This window comes from Gavia stellata, chromosome 20 (genome assembly GCF_030936135.1).
Source record: "Gavia stellata isolate bGavSte3 chromosome 20, bGavSte3.hap2, whole genome shotgun sequence".
Lineage (NCBI taxonomy): Eukaryota > Metazoa > Chordata > Aves > Gaviiformes > Gaviidae > Gavia > Gavia stellata.
Window position 1 is genome coordinate 3,323,247 of NC_082613.1, and position 17,778 is coordinate 3,341,024.

A 17,778-nucleotide genomic window follows, 5' to 3' on the forward strand; every position below is an offset into this window, starting at 1 on the left:
CTTATGACAGTAGCTTTGGGCCATCCCCTTCAAGAAGCATATGTTGAAGTGAAGTTATCAGAGCAGTGTCATCGCCTATGGGGTTCCCCATCCGCGTGCTCTGCCAGCAGCCACAGATGGAAATCTCTGTGTGCTCCAAGTGCTGGGGCATTATCATTTATGTCTACTTAACAAAAGGAGTCCACCCCATTATTAGCCACTTAATGCGCCTTGTCTCCTGTGATTTAGTTGGGTATGTGGCATCCTGGGTAAAATTCCACCCAGGTGGGAGTTGGTCCTTGGTTTTCCAATGGTTGCACAGCCAGAAATGTCACAAGGACTTCTTCTAAAATAACATCCTCTCTTACCTTGCTCCATGGAGGGATATGCCTTACCTATTTATCTGCATTTAATTGCATTGGTTACGTGTTAGTGCTGGTGCATGCCCTGATGTAAATTTTGTGCAGCCTATGGCTCCCTGTTCTCTGTGGATATCTTGTTTTTAATAGCTTTATCCATGCTACTTGTGTAAATAATGAAAGCCGGGGTCCGGTCATTGATCCGGGCTAGCCAGCCGGAAAGGGCTCCATCTGTGCTCCCTCTCTCCTGAGCCAATTGTCGGGGCAGAGTTACCACCTCGTCCCCGTTCCAGGACCTGGCACCCTGGCACTAATCTCAGAGCGAGAAGTTCAGCCTGTGTTTTCTGACCAGCCCTGTAGTTACAACATTTTGTCTGCGCTTTTATCACGCTGCCGGTACCTTCTGACCTAAGCCAAACCGATGTATAAACCATGCCCACGGGCAGTGGCACTCAGGGGCCGCTGTGGGTCTGCCACGCTGCTCCGCTGCTTTCTCCAGTTGCATGTGTATATACAGCAGATCCGTGATTTGCATGCACAGCAACATTTTTTCTGTGAATCCTCAGCCATAGACACTGGTAAACATATCAGACCTCAGGGTTACACAGCCCATGTTGAGTGCCAGCCTTTTCCCAGGTGTAACCTTCACCTGCAAAGTGTGCAGCTTTTTTCTACCTCCTCCTTAATTGCTGGTGAAAAATCTGGCTCCTTCCACTTGTGGTTGCCTGATGCCTGCTGCAGTCAAAGAGGAGCGCAGATTTGCTTGGAAACAAATGATTTACAGATGGGAACGCCATTCCTAGGCTAGAACAGCTAAGAAGTAGATGCAAAAGTTTTTCAGAGCCTGTTAAGCTCAACGTGGGCTGAGATCCCCTGGAAAATGTAGCTCTCTCCATGTGGGCACATATGTGGCTAAAGCTGTTTAAAATTTGGATAAATAAGTGTGATGGGGGGGTTGATCCAAACCTTGGCTCGGGGCTGCAGCGACACAAAGCGCCGACTGTCCGGGTGCCCCACTGCAGGCACCGCTCTCCAGCTCGGATGCGAGACGCTCATCTCAGGGACTGCTGGCTTCTGTCTGACAGGCAGGAGACTCAGGTTTTTATTCTGCCTTGGCTCTTCTTGTTCCTGAGCTTGCTGCTTAATTGTTCTCTGACAAAGGGGCTAATTAATTCATATGCGGGGCAATTAAAACACATCGGATGTGATCAGTTTTGCAGCACTGACAATGAGGTGGTACAGAAAGCAGCCCGGAACAGGGGAAAAGACACATTCCCATTTGTCTTCTGATCTTGCCCCAAACAGAGCTGAATCCCCAGGGTGTGTGACATGTTCAGACTGAGCTCAGGCAACTCAGAGGAGGCCACATTTTTGGAGATGAGCTGCTCAGTTCATCCTCACTCCTGCCCTGCGCTTAGCAGGGGGAGGCTTGGTTTAGTTCCTCAAATTGAGATCTTATCTGCGGGGCCAGAAAATGAGGAACCCCATCCTCTCTGCAGGGCACTTACTGGTTCTGCTAACAGCGTCTTGGCTCACCTCCTGCGCCCGGGTACGTTGGCTTCGTGGTGCCATCTCACAGGGAGGAGGTGACATGCCCAGGGCCAGCGGGGAGGTCAGTGGCAGAGCAGGACATCACCTCCTGACGGGCTGGATCACGTAGATATGATCTAAATAATAAAGCAGGTTTAAACTTGGAAGGAAAGAGTGGTAGCAACCCATGTATGTCAGCAGCACATGTATGTCAGCAGCACGCACACTTGCTCACAAGAAGAGCGTGTTGCTCGTTTGTGTGGTTTCTGGAGTATCTCAACTGAGCATTCACCTTCAGGGCTGGAACAGAGAGTCCCTCAGCACACGCTCTATAAAGACTTAGCTGGACTTTTCAAACCAAATGCTATTAGAAATTTGGCTATTTGTAGGCTGTTGTATAATCCAGTACAATGCACAATTATATAATTGTCAGCTATCCAAGAGTTTAGTATTTTGTAACATGTCAAAATCAGAAGTGTGCTCTTATTACCATCCCAAATGTACGAAGAGTTTAATAAATACTGGAAGATACATTTCTTGCCCCAGAGAACATACAGTCTGAAAAATTAATATTGATTCTAGACAAATCAATGTTTGCTTACCAAAATCATGTGCTGAATACTTTAGAGCACCCACACAGCTGCAGGGATATTGCAAGCTATATCTCCCTGCGATGCCATGAAACGCAGCGTGAGTCTGGATGCAAGGCTTCGCCTTACCGTGCAGCTTCAAAATTGTGGCAATAACGTTACTTAACAAGATCTCCCATCAGTAATAGTGAAGGTAAAAAAATCAGACTTTTTCTGCAGATCCCCAGTGGGTTTCTTTTAGGCAAGGACTGTGTACATTAATACAAATCATATTTTATGTTACTCACAGGACATAGAGATAATCAGAAAGCTATCTTCATAAACAGAGGGTTATTCATAATCCCTCACATGGCATTTCAATTATCGGTCTGATGACGATGTGACATTATGGATGAGGTTGTGATTAAATTTTCTTGTGTAATGACCCTAAGTAAATCTTTGCAATTTTCATTTTGCAGAGATTTAATATAGATTGGTGGCCTGTTGTTTGGCCCCTGTTTAATCCAAAATCGCTCATTAAATTGGGACCAGTAAACATCTGATGATTGCATTTCATGGGCTGAGCTATGAATTTAACATATTAAATCTACATTCCAGATGGATATAAGCATCTGTTCTCATTATGGTTATTGGTGTTAATCTGAAACCCTGACCTGTTTCTCCTAACATTACTCATATTAAATTCCATCCCAAATTCTAACAAATGTTGGCATGAGGGCAGAAGATAGCTAAAATACCTTCACGTGCATATAATCCGGTGAAAGATTAACAGCAGAAATTAGGGGGCAAATAATAGGAACTTCTTTCCTGTTCTCAGAAGGTGGCTTTCGTTGCTGCAGCACGTGAAACAACTGCTTTTGTTTTCTACCATTGGAAAAAAAACCCTGAAAACCCCCAGTAGCCAATTCTATTTGACCGTGTACTTGCTAATCACCAGCCTTGAGCCGTATCCTTTACAGAGTGGCACATCCCTAATTTGTAAATCTGATTTGTCACTAAATCTCTGCAGAGTTTGACCCAGCATCTTGCAGGCACTTGTCTGGCAGTAGCCAGGCTCCTCTGCTTCAGAGCCAGTCAGCTGAAAGTCAAATTAATCGGTGACTTCCAAAGACCATTAGGAAGAAGATATTCGTTACAGGACTGCTGAGAGCTTCTCCGCACTGAATGATTCATGTTTATTGCAGCCGGGGCATTTATTTATTAGATTGCTCAGTGTAATGGGAAATTTAAAATGACACACATTGTATTACAGGGAGGCTTAGCAAAATATTATCTCCCTGTTATTGTAAATCAAACAATTCTCAATGTCAGCTCGGATCACCTTTGCTCAGCAGAAGTTTTTCCAGAGGGTTTGTTTAGTTCCTTAGGTATTTTTCACTTTACTTTAAGCAAACACGCCCTCTTCCCAACCCGATGTGTGAGACCGGCTGCACGGCTCGGTGCCGCAGACTGTGTTGGGATGCTGACTGTAATCTTGGACTTACTTGGATCTTCACACCCAGGTCCTGCGTATAAAGGATCAGACAATTCAGCCCAGTGGGTAAAAAAGATGAGCCAAAAGGGTGAATATAGTTTTTGCGTTGAAAAAGGAGGAAGCCATTCAACATTTTAAAGGAGCAGAAGTAGATCTGTTCTACCCACCTTGCACCAAAAGGCACAAACCCCCTCCCGATGCTTCGTTAGCTGATGCCCCCGGGTTTTCCTGGCTTGTTGGTGGGGGAGCAGGAAGGATCCCGCCTCTGGGGTGGTGGGAAAGGAAAAAACAGCCAGGAAAATTGTAAATAGCAGAAAAGCCTGGCTGAATACTAGTAACGCTGGGCTGGAGCCAAAAATCTGAACTAAGCCCATCACTGGAGTTTGCCCTCCCGTAGCACCTTCCCCGGTCAAGGCTCTCTGCCTGCGGGCCCTAAGTGACTGATAGCAGGAGTAAGGGTTAGGGGAAAGGCTTTGCTGGCTTTTAAGCACCAAATATTCATCTACAACATATAAACACTGTCCCTGCAGGACAAAGTGTTGGAAAATGTGTAAAAGCTCTGGTTATTGGTTAAGCAGGGAGATGCAGCGTTTCCCGATGGCTGCTCCCTGCGCTGGGCGGTCGCTCATCTGTGAAATTTCCCTGTGATTTTAAGAGGTTGAAAAGTGCAGAAACACAAATACGTTATTTCTAATATGAACTGAAGTTTGTACGTGAAACAAGGGAAAAGGAGATTTAAATATGTGCTAGGTATTAGAGAGTGCATCACCTACACACAGAAAACTCTGGTGCAGCCTCCCGTACCCATTTTGTAATGGGAAAAAAACCCCATCTGATCTCTCAAATACCTTCTCAAGGACCGCAAAAAGAACGGGGGAAAAAGGACTGCAGCATTCAGCGGGTGAAAATGCCCACTAAGGTGTGTATTTACTGTCACTCGCGGTTGTAACAGAAGGAAAAAAAAAAACCCAGCCCTGTCATTAGTAATTAAGCCTGCATCATTCATGGCAAAGCCGTTGTGTATATGCAATGAGGCTAATTATCTCCAAAGTACTGTCTGATGTAAAAGAGTTTGGTTCACGCGAACATGCAGAGGGGCTCACACAGCTCGGCTGGCCGCACTTCAGTCGGAGCAGTTTGACTTCGGCTCCTCTCCATGACGGTGGGGTTCGGAGGCGGCGGGAGGGGTTGTTACAGCTCATCAGCATCTGCAGCTCCTGACAGCCGCGGCCGCGGGAAGGATGGAGCACGGCGCTGGGATGACAGCAGCGGGTGCACAAGTGCAGCTTGAGGGGGTGCTACCTGAACCCATCGACCCAAATTCATTTTTGCTCCAGAATATTTCTTTTTCATCCCCAGGTGTGGTTGCACCAGGTTTTTGCCTGGTTGCTGCCAGGATGGGTGCGGCAGCAGCGGTTTGGGTGTGTGGACATCACCAAGAGGGTCGCCAGCTCGCCGGCTTGGGGGAGTGGAAAGCAGCCGGGGAGAGGGGTCCTGGGGGAGCTTCCCTGGCAGAGGGATCACAGCAATCCTGCGTGCGCAGGCTGCCCGGGCTTAGCCGCGAAACGAGGTGATGTTTGTTTGGGCCATTATATCTAATAGTGCTTCCCGCTGGCTGCAGACCACGGCCACAGCACTGCGTGCGTGCGGGAGCAGACACAGAAGTGGTAGATATCCCACATCACCCAGAAACTTCCACAGCATAACTGTGGAACAAGTCTGGAGCTGGAGACAATCAGAATTAAAAATACCCTTCCCGAGAACAGATTCACGCCATTTTAAGTAGAGGAAGAAACTAGCCACGCCAGGCAGGGCAGTCCCTGAAATTCCCCCCAGCCTCCAAAATGAGGATTTTTAAGAGAGCGTAATGCTGAACGACGGCTCCGGGGAACTATCCTGTAGCTTCCAGCCCAATGGACCAAAGATTTTAATTGCTTGTTAACTACTATTGTCGCACACAAGTTAGCAAAGCTGAAACTGTCTGACATAAATCACACGTATCAGCCCAATAAATCTTCTCCCGAAATGACAGCTTTGCAGACAGCACTAAATTAGAGCGGCCGTTGCACAGACCTGTACTCACAACTGCCGCCTGCAAACCGGTGACAGATCTGTTGAGACCAAAACACTTGGCATTCTGCTAATGTCTGTCATTACCGTGATTGATACAGCCCCTCTATCACATTCTGCAGTTGTCTACATTTGCAAAGCTTTATTAAATTACCACGTCTCCCAACTGTTATCCGGCATCAGTACAAGGAAATGACCAGGAGCAGTCAGGGACAACTTGGGGTTTTTCAGCTCCAAAGACCTGGGGAGGAGGAGGGGGCTGAAAGCTGGGGGTTTGCTGACTTTTCTCTAACTAAAAAACTGAGTGCAGAACTATCTTTATGCTTACGGACAGGAGCTGACACCGTCCCCGCGTTCGGTAGTGGAGGGGTTGCTCCCGAGAAAAGAAGCAGGTTACACTAACAACTCCCTCTCTACCGCTCACGGCTTGGCGGGACCAAGGGACTGTCTGCTTCCTTCAATGGATTATAATTACACAGGCTGAAGGATTCATTTTGCGAGCCCTGGTGCTCTCGGGGCCGGGGTTATCTTAATGACTCTCCTGCAAGTGTTCCCCTTGACCTACCTTTAGTGCGAGCCCCGGTAACAGGTGCCATTACAATATATTCCGCCCCACTGAAGGTCCTGTCTTGGTGGAGACTTTAGGAGGAAGAATATACAGATATATTGTTTCTATAAATCCCCTGATATTATCTTTTATCGGTAGTAATAAATGTCCATATTAATTAACTTAATGGTTTTAACTGCAGTAATGACTTTGTATTAAACTAGTGCGCTTTCATGTCCCGTATAAAAGCTGCAATAATAAAATTCGGCTGCAGTATTTTTTTCAACTTCCATTGTGCTGAAACAAAGCAAACCCGTTGCTGGAATATTCCAGCTGCTGAGGCCAGCAGATGAATCGAGCTTGGTGTAAATCACTTCCATTTAAAAATGAAAATATATTCAAACTTGGAAAGTTTTGAGCAAGCCACAGGTAGAATAGAAGTAAAACGGGGCAACCACTGTCCTTTTTTTTCTCTATTTTGCTAATAAACGAGTGACTGTGGTACTCAGTCTTCTTTCGTCTGTTGCTGTGAATATTCTGGGTATTCCCATAAATATTTGAGGAAAATTCATGGGCTTTTGCAATCATTTTGGATACGTGTCAGTGCCAGAGGAGGAGTTGGCTGCCAGTAAGGGAGCAGGAAAGTCTGTGTGTGATGAGGGTAGCAAGCGAATATCAAACATCCATCTTCAAAATTTCATTTGCGTTCTCCAGGCTGAAATTCCTTTACATTCAATGTGAACTTCTGCAACTGGAAAGGTGGAAAATGGTGATTATCAGCAGCGAGGGCAGCGGTGGAGGAAAAAACCGCTTATCTCCATACATTGACATCTGTGAATAGTTGTTACTGGTTCTACCAAAGCTACGTCTGAGCCAATTTTAGTCATTGGTTTTGCTGTGGATTTAAAACAGCATGACTGTCTTCACCATCTGTGTGAACTGGCCCCATTTTATAACTGACCATTACAAACGTTCTTCCCAGCTTTAAGACACTGGGGCAGATGTGTTTGTTCAGGGCTCCTAAACCCTCCTGAGAAAGCCTGAGCCCCCCCCAGCATCCCAACGCCAGCTACACCATTCCTTTCAAGCAATCCTTACGTGCTTCTGAAATTGGAGATAAAGCCTCTAAATCAGAGTATCCTGACACATAGAAAGTGCTACTTTCCAGAGAGACTTTATCTCTTGCATTTGATTTGGGAGATAAAAAAGGGGGTGCACCAGAGGGAGAGTTCAACAAACGGAACCCACCATCCGTTCACAAGGATTTCCTTCACATCTGAATTGCACTGGAGAATGACTAAGGCTGTGTATAACCAGATTTAAATTTTGCACCGTAACAGCAATGGATCTTTGCAAATTAAAACTTTTCCCCGAAGCTTCTTCATGCTTTCTGACAAAAGCCCATTGCTGGCACAAGCTGGTTAAAACAAAAGCGGGAGCCGTGCTCACAGCCAGGTCACAGCGAAAGCTTTCTAGTCTGGTCAATAACCCCAAGTTTTTAAAAGTGCAAACTGATCTCTGAAGGCTTTTCCAAGAAGAAATCGCTAGATTGAATCAGCCCTTACAAGCAACAAAGTGAATTGAGAGGCAGCTGCCAGCCCTTTGCATGGCCACCAAAAATCAGATCCTGTTCCTCCTGCTCTACCCCCTGAGCTAAGCTGCTCCCCGTGTCATGTTCTTCTTCCTGTATTTTAAGCTCAGAAAGTCCTAATCGTTGTGTGCAGGGAGGGTACTTGCCAATAAGCTTGTGGTGCAGCAAGCAACAAGGCTTTCCCGGTCTCTTAAGATGGTTTTGAGCTTTTCCGAGCAGCTTCAAACAAACTCGCACTGGTTCCAGAGCATCTTCTCCCACCTCCTCTGAGAAAAAGGTCAGAAAACATTCAGGCTCTTGCTAACTCCTTTAGGTCTTGATACTTTTTGATCCCAAGAGCTGCAGCTGTGGTTGCAGTGGTTGGCAAACCCAAGCCGTGGTTGCACTCTGCAGGCTGGGGCAGCTGAGCTGGTGGACGTCACCCCAAAGCAGCTCCGAGTCGCGTTGGCCCGCGGCCGGCTGCGCTGGCGTGCCGGGAGGCTGGCTTGACAGCTCCCTGTGGGAGTGCTGGTTATCCGGCAAGCTTTATGTAAATATTTTTAAGTGGCACATCTGTCTGAATTACAGCCATGCCCTCCTGGATTGCTAATTGTAGGTTTTAATTCAGCTCCGACGACCAGTTTACATAAATTAGGGAGCTGGCAGTAAGCAAGCTTTGAGGAGATGGGATACGGATTTAGTGAGGGCTGATTTTTTCTCTCTGAAATGTTTCTTCTCCCAAACTAGTGCCTCATCCCGTAGCTTGAATCATTGTGGGGAAAAAACAGAGTAATTCAGCTCTGATTGTTGAAGACATGCAGCACCGTTTTGTCTTCACCCCAGTGCTGGTGTGCCCGGCTCACACCAGTAGTCTAATAGACTTTAACTGGCTATATAAAAAGAAAAGGATTTGGCGTTTAATTTCTGTGGCATATCCATTTGGCAAGAGTCAGAGCCAGCGTAACTTGGCATGGCTCTGCTGGCTTGCCGAGGTGAGGCTCTGGCTGACGTGAGCACGGTGCACGTGTTCCCCAGGCAATCAGTGCTGGATCAAGGATGCACCAACCAACAGGTTGTTAAATAATCGATAAAAAGTCTTCCAGCCCTTCTTCAGCTGCAGAGGCTACAGGAGTGGTGCACCCAAGCCAGCACTGGCAATCAAATAAAGCCCAGCCAAACTGGTCCAATATACAGCTGCATCCCCTCTGCAAAAGGGACCGGGACTATCCACAAAGGCTTTAAAATCACCATTTGTTTTCCTGGCTCTTGCTTGTGCTGGGAGCATCAACACTGCCTCATGCACATTTTTGATGTGGCAAACATTAAATTCAAAAATTTTTGCACCAATTTCCAGCAGTCATCAAGGCAGACCTTCTGAAATCCATTGGCTTACTCTGGGGAGGGACGGCTCTCTGCTGGGAAGCAGAAGTTTGCTCAACACAGGGGTTTGAGAGGGATGTGGAAACATCCCTCCCTGCAGCCCAGGTCTCAGATTCTTGGGAACCAGATTTCACCGGGGAAGCTCTACGACACTTGATTTGTATGTCGCCAGCCCCTGAGAGGTACCACACCGCTGGGATGGATGCAAGCTGTGGGTCGTAATAGTCCTTATTCTCCAGGGAAATATCTAAGCCCTTATAGTAAATCACAGCTGAGGTCTTATACCTGAGTGGGGAAATGGCCCTTTAATATAAATTAGTGCCCAAAATACAAGCAAAGCCTGGAACACTAGACTTTTTTTTCAGAACTGAGCCGTCTGATTGCGTGTCTTACTGCTGGCAACTGAGCGTGCAGAAAGCTTGTGAGCTGCAATTGCACGCTGAGTTCCCGTTTTGCATATTAGGTAGTTTAAACTTCGAGCAGAGATGAATCAAGCAGGTGAGCATTCGCTTTCTCCGAACTCTGGCCTTAGGACTGAAATGTCTTTGGCTGATATCCTTATCCACGTCATCCCCTGTCTTCTGCCTGAAATTAATATGGTCGTGAGCCGTTTCTCCTCTGTCACATCCTCCTGTTCTCCCAAGCAATCACGCACTTAGCACCGCAACCACCGACACAACTGATGCAGCTGGTTAACCATCAAGACACACAGGGTTTGTCCCAAAGCCTGTCAAGTGTCCCTTGCTTGGATAGAAGCTCTACTACAACTGGAGACAGGGAAGTCAGAGTTTCCTTTAGCAGCACATGCTTGCAAATAAAGTATTGCTGCCTCAAGCAGCAGTAAAAACGTATTGCCTGCTGGGAGGAAAAATCAATGCCTTTCCAATAAAGATGTGCATTCTGCAAATGAAACAGAGATGTTTTTTATTATTGTCTGCCTCTTGCTTTCTTGAGACTCCTTTCCTCAGATGTTTAACAACTTAAACATGAGACTTACAGAAATACGCCCAAATACATGCTAGTAGAGATTCCTCTTTCTCAGTCAGGATGGACATGCACTCACCTACCCATATACTGTGTAAGCCCATCATGCTGCACCTACGAAAAAATCCATCTGCCACCTGGCATCTCCCACCGTAAACACCGTAACATTGACTGCACCGTTAGAAACAGCTTTGCAAGGGAAATGGATAAACCCATGATTAATAATCATCTATTTTATGGGTGGCTCTTTAGAAAGGTCAGTGGTCAGGCAGGAACAGTTCAGGACTGGATTCAGATTAAAGGAAGGAAAGAATATGAGAAGGACAGGCTGGAAATCTACTGAGATAATCAACCTGTTCAGATGCACACATGCTTAAACTGTGATTGTCTAATTAACTAAAATAGTTGCTGCAAGCGTATTTTGTGCTGTGACTTTTTCTCGTCTCAATTAGACACTTCACTTCTTCTAGATGGTTGGAGAATAAGAGGAATATGGCACCTCCTCGGAAAATGTCAACCTGGAAAAGCAAAACTAAATAAAAATGTGGACTTTGGAGAGGTGGTTATTCACTTTGTCCTGTCTGAGACGAGACTGCCAGCTCCTCAAGGCACCAAGCGATGCCTGCTTGCTTGCTTTTTCCTTCTGTAAAATGCCTCCCTGACTGTTGGGCCTTCTATTACAGTGAGAACGTCCAGATCCCCATCCTTGCTGCCACTGTAGGTTTTCTCGCATCCCAGACTGAGCCTTAAAACAGGATATTGTCTTAAATCCAAGGAGCCAAACCCACTGCTGATGCAATGGATCTGAACAGGACTGCAGTGGGTTGAATTTTTGACCCTTTCTTCCCAACACATACGCTAAGAACGATGAATTTCATCCCCTTTAGTGACAATTCAGCTGCATCCAGGCTGGTCCAGAGCTCATTACAGCTGGCAGGAGTCTTTCCATTGCTTCAACAGACGCTGGAGCAGGCTTGCTGCCATGTGCCTTGCAAGCGGGTGCCACCGTCGCTGAAGCGCGATCGTGGTACATCGCTACATCCAGCAACCCAACTTTCCAGAACAAAAGCTTTAGCGTTGGGTTTTTTTTTCGCTCTGGCTGGCTGATACTTTTTATGGAATCACTCAAGGGCCAGGTTGTAGTTCTGTAATTGTACAGGGCTGTCATCCTCATAAATATTAAACACTGCTTCCAAGAGAAACTGCAGCTCCTTTTATTGCACAAAGCGATAGATATCCCAGCTGAAACCATTCTGCTTCCTTGCTGGTGCCTGCTGAAAAGTGACTGTGGTTCAAAATATTTATCGATGCTTTGTTGTATTGGGAGAATGCTCAGTGACAGATGGACACTCTCTTTAAAACCTCAACGTATGCAAATCTCCATACAAAAGAGCCCAGGATGTTTTTAATATCACACACTTGCCTCAGGACATGTTTTTAAATCCCCACTTACCAAGGGCCCTGGCTTTTTATCAGTCAAACGCCTTAAGCACTATGTCAATGTGGACATCTGGCCGCGTGTTTAAAAAATTTTTTATTTGCTAAAATATTTAGTGATGTGACAGGGGTTTTAACTGGGGACATCAGGTCTAATGGCATATGTTTCAACCCAACTGCTCAGAGAGGAAAAACTAACGAGGTAGCTGTTCCGGGCAGTTTACCATTTGGTGTGCAGTAAGCCAAAAAAAAGGGAAGGGAGAAGACCAAAACCAGGCATTATTCCTGGCTAGTGCAGGGCTGTAAAGTGTCGGGGTTAAATATGCTGAAATAGCTCATTGGGATTATTTTGAGTCCTCCCTGTCTCTTTGACATGCAAGAAAACGTCTCGTAAGGATGTGTGTGGGTTTTAAGAGCCTCCCCTTCATTTTCAGGCTCTTGAGGTTGGCCAAGGAGGCTGACTTGAGCTGTTCCCACGTGGGAGCCTGAGCAGCAGTGATAAGGGGTTTGGGACTGGTGGGGATGGGTGGGAGAAGATTACCAAGGAGTAAATGAATGAAAAATAACAGACAGAAAAGTGTCATGAGTCTTTCAGGTTTCTTTCAAACCTGTTACACTTAACACTGAGCTACTCAGCAGTGACAGTTCCCACCCAACACCACCCCGAGAGTGCGTCTCAGAACTTCCCGCAGGCTTTGGTGCTCCATCAACACTCAGACCATGAAAAAGAGTTATGATCCCAGTGATATCAAGCATCAACTTTTCTTTGGTCCAGTTATTCCTGGCAAGTACTCTTCAAGGACACTGTCAAGTTGGGAATTGAACAGCAGGTATTGAACAAAAACCAGCACCCAATGCTGCCAGGGTTGTTCTCTGGGACTCTTCAGGGGCAATGGGTGCTAACGCAATGCCCCAGCCTGGTGCCAGAAGCCCTTTTGCTTCCAGAACAGCCATCTTTCACCTTTAAAAATTGGATATGCAAAAGTGATTTCCAGCCTACTATGCAGGGATGTGCCATGGAACTGTTTTGTAAAAGCAGGAGCGTCAGCTAATTGTTGCTCACCTTCTAGAGCTGTTCTATTCTCAATTAACACCCCTATTATTAGAAAGTCACCGCATGTGAATTGAAACATTAGGCATGTTTGCCTTCTGCATGGGCAGCCAGGCAGCCTGAATTGCTTAGAGAAATCCAGGCTTCCTCACCTCAGTGCTAATGCTAAATCCAAGGATAGTCATGTAACACTGCTGTTAACCATTTCGTTGCTGTCATTTCAACAGGAGTTGATGTGACACTGCTGCTGCTACAAAATGAGCTCGTGAAGGAAGAAAGTAATGTTGGACACATCACTGTTGTCATGTTTGATGGTGGGGATTGAAGAATCGCTTCATTTGAGGGCAAAAGTTTCCTTTTCCTTCTTCATTCAAGGAGAAAAATCAGCCAGAAGAACCAACCCACTGTCTGACCCTTTGTCTTGTATATATGTGATACCTGCATTTTATGTCACTGCATTATTCATGTTTACATTTGATTAACTGAGACCCCTTGGGGTTTAACGGTATTCAGGGCAGCTGCAGATATGTCAGTGTGCCGCAGAGTTTCAGGTCAATATGTTGGAATAAATGAGGCCACTTTCTCTTAAAAATAAATGCTGGCTTTTGTACTGGCTGGCGAACGTTGCATCACTCCATTTCTCTTGCAAAATGTATGAGAAAATAAATTTGGCAGAAGAGCTACATATTACAATGCAATGTGATGATGTAAGGCTAATGAACAGTGAAATCAATGAATTTCGGCTCATTTATGCAACAAAGGCCACACAGTGTCAGAGCCAAGCTCCATCCATATTGGTATCCTGTCTCCAGCGGTGTCCAGAACTCTGCTGAAGGTCCAACAACCCCCAAAATGCTGATGCGATAAAGTCAGGTGATGCAAAGCTGGTGTGAAATCTGAACACACCATCGCCAGAAATAGGTTTGAATGCTGGAGCACAAGGTTCTTCTCTCTTCCAAAGTGCTGTTTATTGTGATCATTGGGGAGGGAAACAGTGATTTAAATGGAGTTTATTAAAACTGGTTTTACCTGGGAGGCGCATAGACATTGCAGTGAAGCCTAAAAGGTCTGACAGGAGATACCTGGTCCCTCATCTGACACTTCTTGGGACTGCAGAAATGGAGGGTTTCTGTGGGGATGACCCAGCAGAAGACAACTGCCAGGAGAGCCGGTCCCCGCTCCACGTGGTCCCCGAGGTCCTCCAGGCACCTTCTGGGTTTCGTGCCTACCACTGCGGACTTCCCAGTTCTGCATCTGCTCTCCCCTCGGAGGGAGAGATTTCAGCTTTACCCCCTTCCTCTTCTGGAAAGAGACAACATGTCAGAACTAGATCCAAGGCATCTCGAAAGAATGAGACACCATGGTAGGCATTAAGTGCTATGCTAGATTTGCTGCTTATTTTCCAAACAAGACAGTAATATAGCTCTCCTGAAGTTAAAGCTCTTTAGCAAACCCCTAAATTACTTTCTTTTTTAAATAAAAACTTATTTTTCTCCAGCATACATTACTTTCTTTGTGGCATGTGCTTGTCTGTGCTGCGTTTCTCCTGAGAACAGTTGGTCACTCTATTTCTATGAAGTATTAATACCCCACCAGTGATATTTATGTACCCAGATTTTATTTTTTTTTTACCTTTAGATGTTCAACAGCATGAATATTCTTATTTTTTATTTAAAACTAATTTGGAGTTCTCGCTCTCTAAGGGGTTTCTAATCACCAAAAAGTGCCCGAGGCTAAAACTGATTGACAGGAAAACGTTGTGGCTTCTGAAAAGTAAATTGGCTATTGACAGAGCAGTATACAAAGGAAAATGCTAAATGCTTATTATTTATGAGCTATTAGGGAAAATGTTATTAGCATCTGTTTCCCACATGGGCAAAAACACCTGTCAGACATCAGGAAACTATAAAACGATGCACAGTTAATAGTTACTTTGTTTAAAAAGTCATTAAAATTGAATGTCAGCTAAAACTTAGGAAAACATTATTCTTCAAACAACTTTTAATCTTGCTGTTCAAAAACAAAAAAAAAAAATCGAAAAAGAAAAGACCTTGCCACATTTTAATTTCTGGGAGTAGAAAGGAAGAAGACGTTTGATTTGAAAGTGATGAGGTGACTTCTGGTACACAACAAACAAGGTATTAAAAAAAAAAAAGCAGAGGAAAAAAGGGACAAGTTGGCTCCCCTCCTGGAGTTGTACAACAGAGGGAAAGCAGAGCAAGGTCAGGCATTTACATGGGTTTTCAGCGCACGTCGCAGGGATGTTTGGATTTCACTTAAACCTGCAAATAGGATACGTCTGTCTGTCTTCTGCCACGACGCCCTTCCCAGGTGGAGCTAAAGCGTAGAGCGGCGTTGGCTTGACTCCAGAGCCGGCTTCGGCATCGACCATAGACCGGGCTGTTGCCATCCCGCGGCTGGGGGCAGGAGCCGTCGGGTGGCCTTCCTGCAGCGATAGCAACTACCTTAACGAGTTGCACCTAATAGACAGACTAATGGTAGACTCTTCTCCCGGGTGGGAGAAACCTCACGAGCATCATCAGACTTGAGTCGCAGTCGCCGTGAGTCAGGGCCAAACTCTGCTCTGCGCAGGGTGGGTCATGTCCAGGTTGGACTTTCTTGCTGTGTCTGCAAATAGAAAGGAAAATTGTGGCCAAGATGTCCCACGGAGACCAGCCAGACTCCTTTCTCCCGGTCTGTGTTGCACCTGAACAGGGATTTGGCTGTATTTGATGAATTTTCCAGCTGCAGAGTTGCAAAGAGCTGTGTCTAAAAACACCCTGAGCATCACTCTGCCCTACAGCAAGAAAGGGGATAAGGCTGCGACAATCCAGGCATTTCATGCGCAGTATATTTAAGTTTAGTCTGTCAAGACTGACCCTAAGTCAGGATTTATTGTTAGAATTGTTGAAGAAAATGAAGACTCATTTAGGGTTTTTTCTGCTAAGGTGAATCCAGCCGGCATTACAGATCAGATAACTGGAAAACAAGAGGATTTGTTTCTTATTTTTACAAAAGCCATGGCATCTTGTGCTGTTCTATGTGCCACCAAAATTCGTTTACCAAGGGAGCCGTTTTCCTTTTAAAAATGTGTATATGATTTTTCAAGCAGCCTTATTCAGGAGGCAAACCTGATCTCCGTGTTTTATACACAGCTGAGCACACCCGCAGCATTTTAACAACCGTATAAACAATCGTGGTAAAACCAAAGGCTTTTTTTTGACACACGTTGTGATGGCACTTTCCCCTCCAGCTTGGTCGCAACTTTAGCACAGGTTGTGAAACCAAACCCAGGGGGTCTTGAATGGATGTAGAGCCTAAAGGTGAAAATATGCTGAAAATATGCTGTTCTTAGTGTCTGAGTGAGTGTAACAGCAAAATGTACACACATAAACCTTAGTGGTGAACAGAAACATGGTCCATCTTCCTACAATTGCACAAAAGACCTGCTGTTGCAAAGTAAATAAATAATTTGTGTCTGTACAACTTATGTTCCCACCTGGGTAGGAATTTCATACCTGGACTTTTACTTTGGGAAATAGAAAAAAAAAAAAAAAAGATGATCTTTAAAAAAACCCCTCACCCCAAAGTCACCCTTGGTTTTACTCACGGTGAATGGGATCTTACTGATCCTTGACACAAGGACAAACCCAGTGTGACACCAGTAAAAATGCCAAAGAAATATAATATAAAAGATTGCTTGTCTGTTTAAATTATTTAATGTTATTAACATTAATTACCATACTTGGATACTCTGAGTGATTCACACGTTTTCCCTCCCCCCAACTTCTCCTCCAAAGTTTAACTCTGAATTTCAACATCTGCTTGTTTTCTCCATTTATTTCCTTAGAGCAGCAGAAGGGATTTGGCAGATGGTATCTCACCATCCCAGTCCGCTTTGCTCCAAACCTTCTTTCCTCTGCATCTCCTTCTTTCGCACCACAGCCACCAAGTTTTGGTTTGGTGCGTACGTGTGTGTCCCAGTTTCCAGCTATCACATCCATGGGGGTATTGGGGGGGTCTGGAAGGGTTTGGCCAACGCAGGGTGGGCTCAGTTAGTGCTGCTGGGCATCAGGGACTGGCAGATCTGCACCCTCTCCGATGAGGCTAAAGAGATACTGGAGGAGTTCAGCGCTCTAGTGCAATAAGAGGGTCATATTTTAGTACAAATAGTAGTATAAATTATCTTCACCTGGTGAAACTATTGGCTTTTATGACCAAGTTCTAGCACAATTTCTTCTGTAGCCCATAAATTGAGACAACGTCTGGTCTGCTCAAGGGAAACAGCATCCTCACCGTGTGATGGACTGCAGGATCAGCCCGTGCTCCCGGTGGGGTCGGCCATCCCCAAGACATGCTGTCAACGTAACAGCAAGGTAAAGGATGCCTCAGCCACGACCTTCTGGAAACAGCCAGGTGGGGAGGCAGAAGATGCTCTTAGTTTGTTATTAAATTAATTTCTGGGGTTGGTTAAAGACACGATTACACTGTTGATGTTTCAGCAGCACAGGGCAGAGCAGTGACTTTCCAACCAGCACCATTAGCCGGGAGAGGCAGATGTGCTTCCCAAAACCCACAACGGCCTGATCCAGACCCCAGCTGCCTTCAGAAAGACGTGGGGCTGCCTCTTGCCCTTCCCACCTTCTCTCCAAGGGCTCCCAGCAGCAGCGACGGCCTCTGCCTTGTCCAATCCTCCAGGCAGGAGCCCTCCTGGGTGGGTACTTCAATATCGGGCTGGAGCCGCCTTTGATGTGCCATTTTCTCTTTGAAATGCAATGTCTCACTCATCTAATCCTCATCACATTTG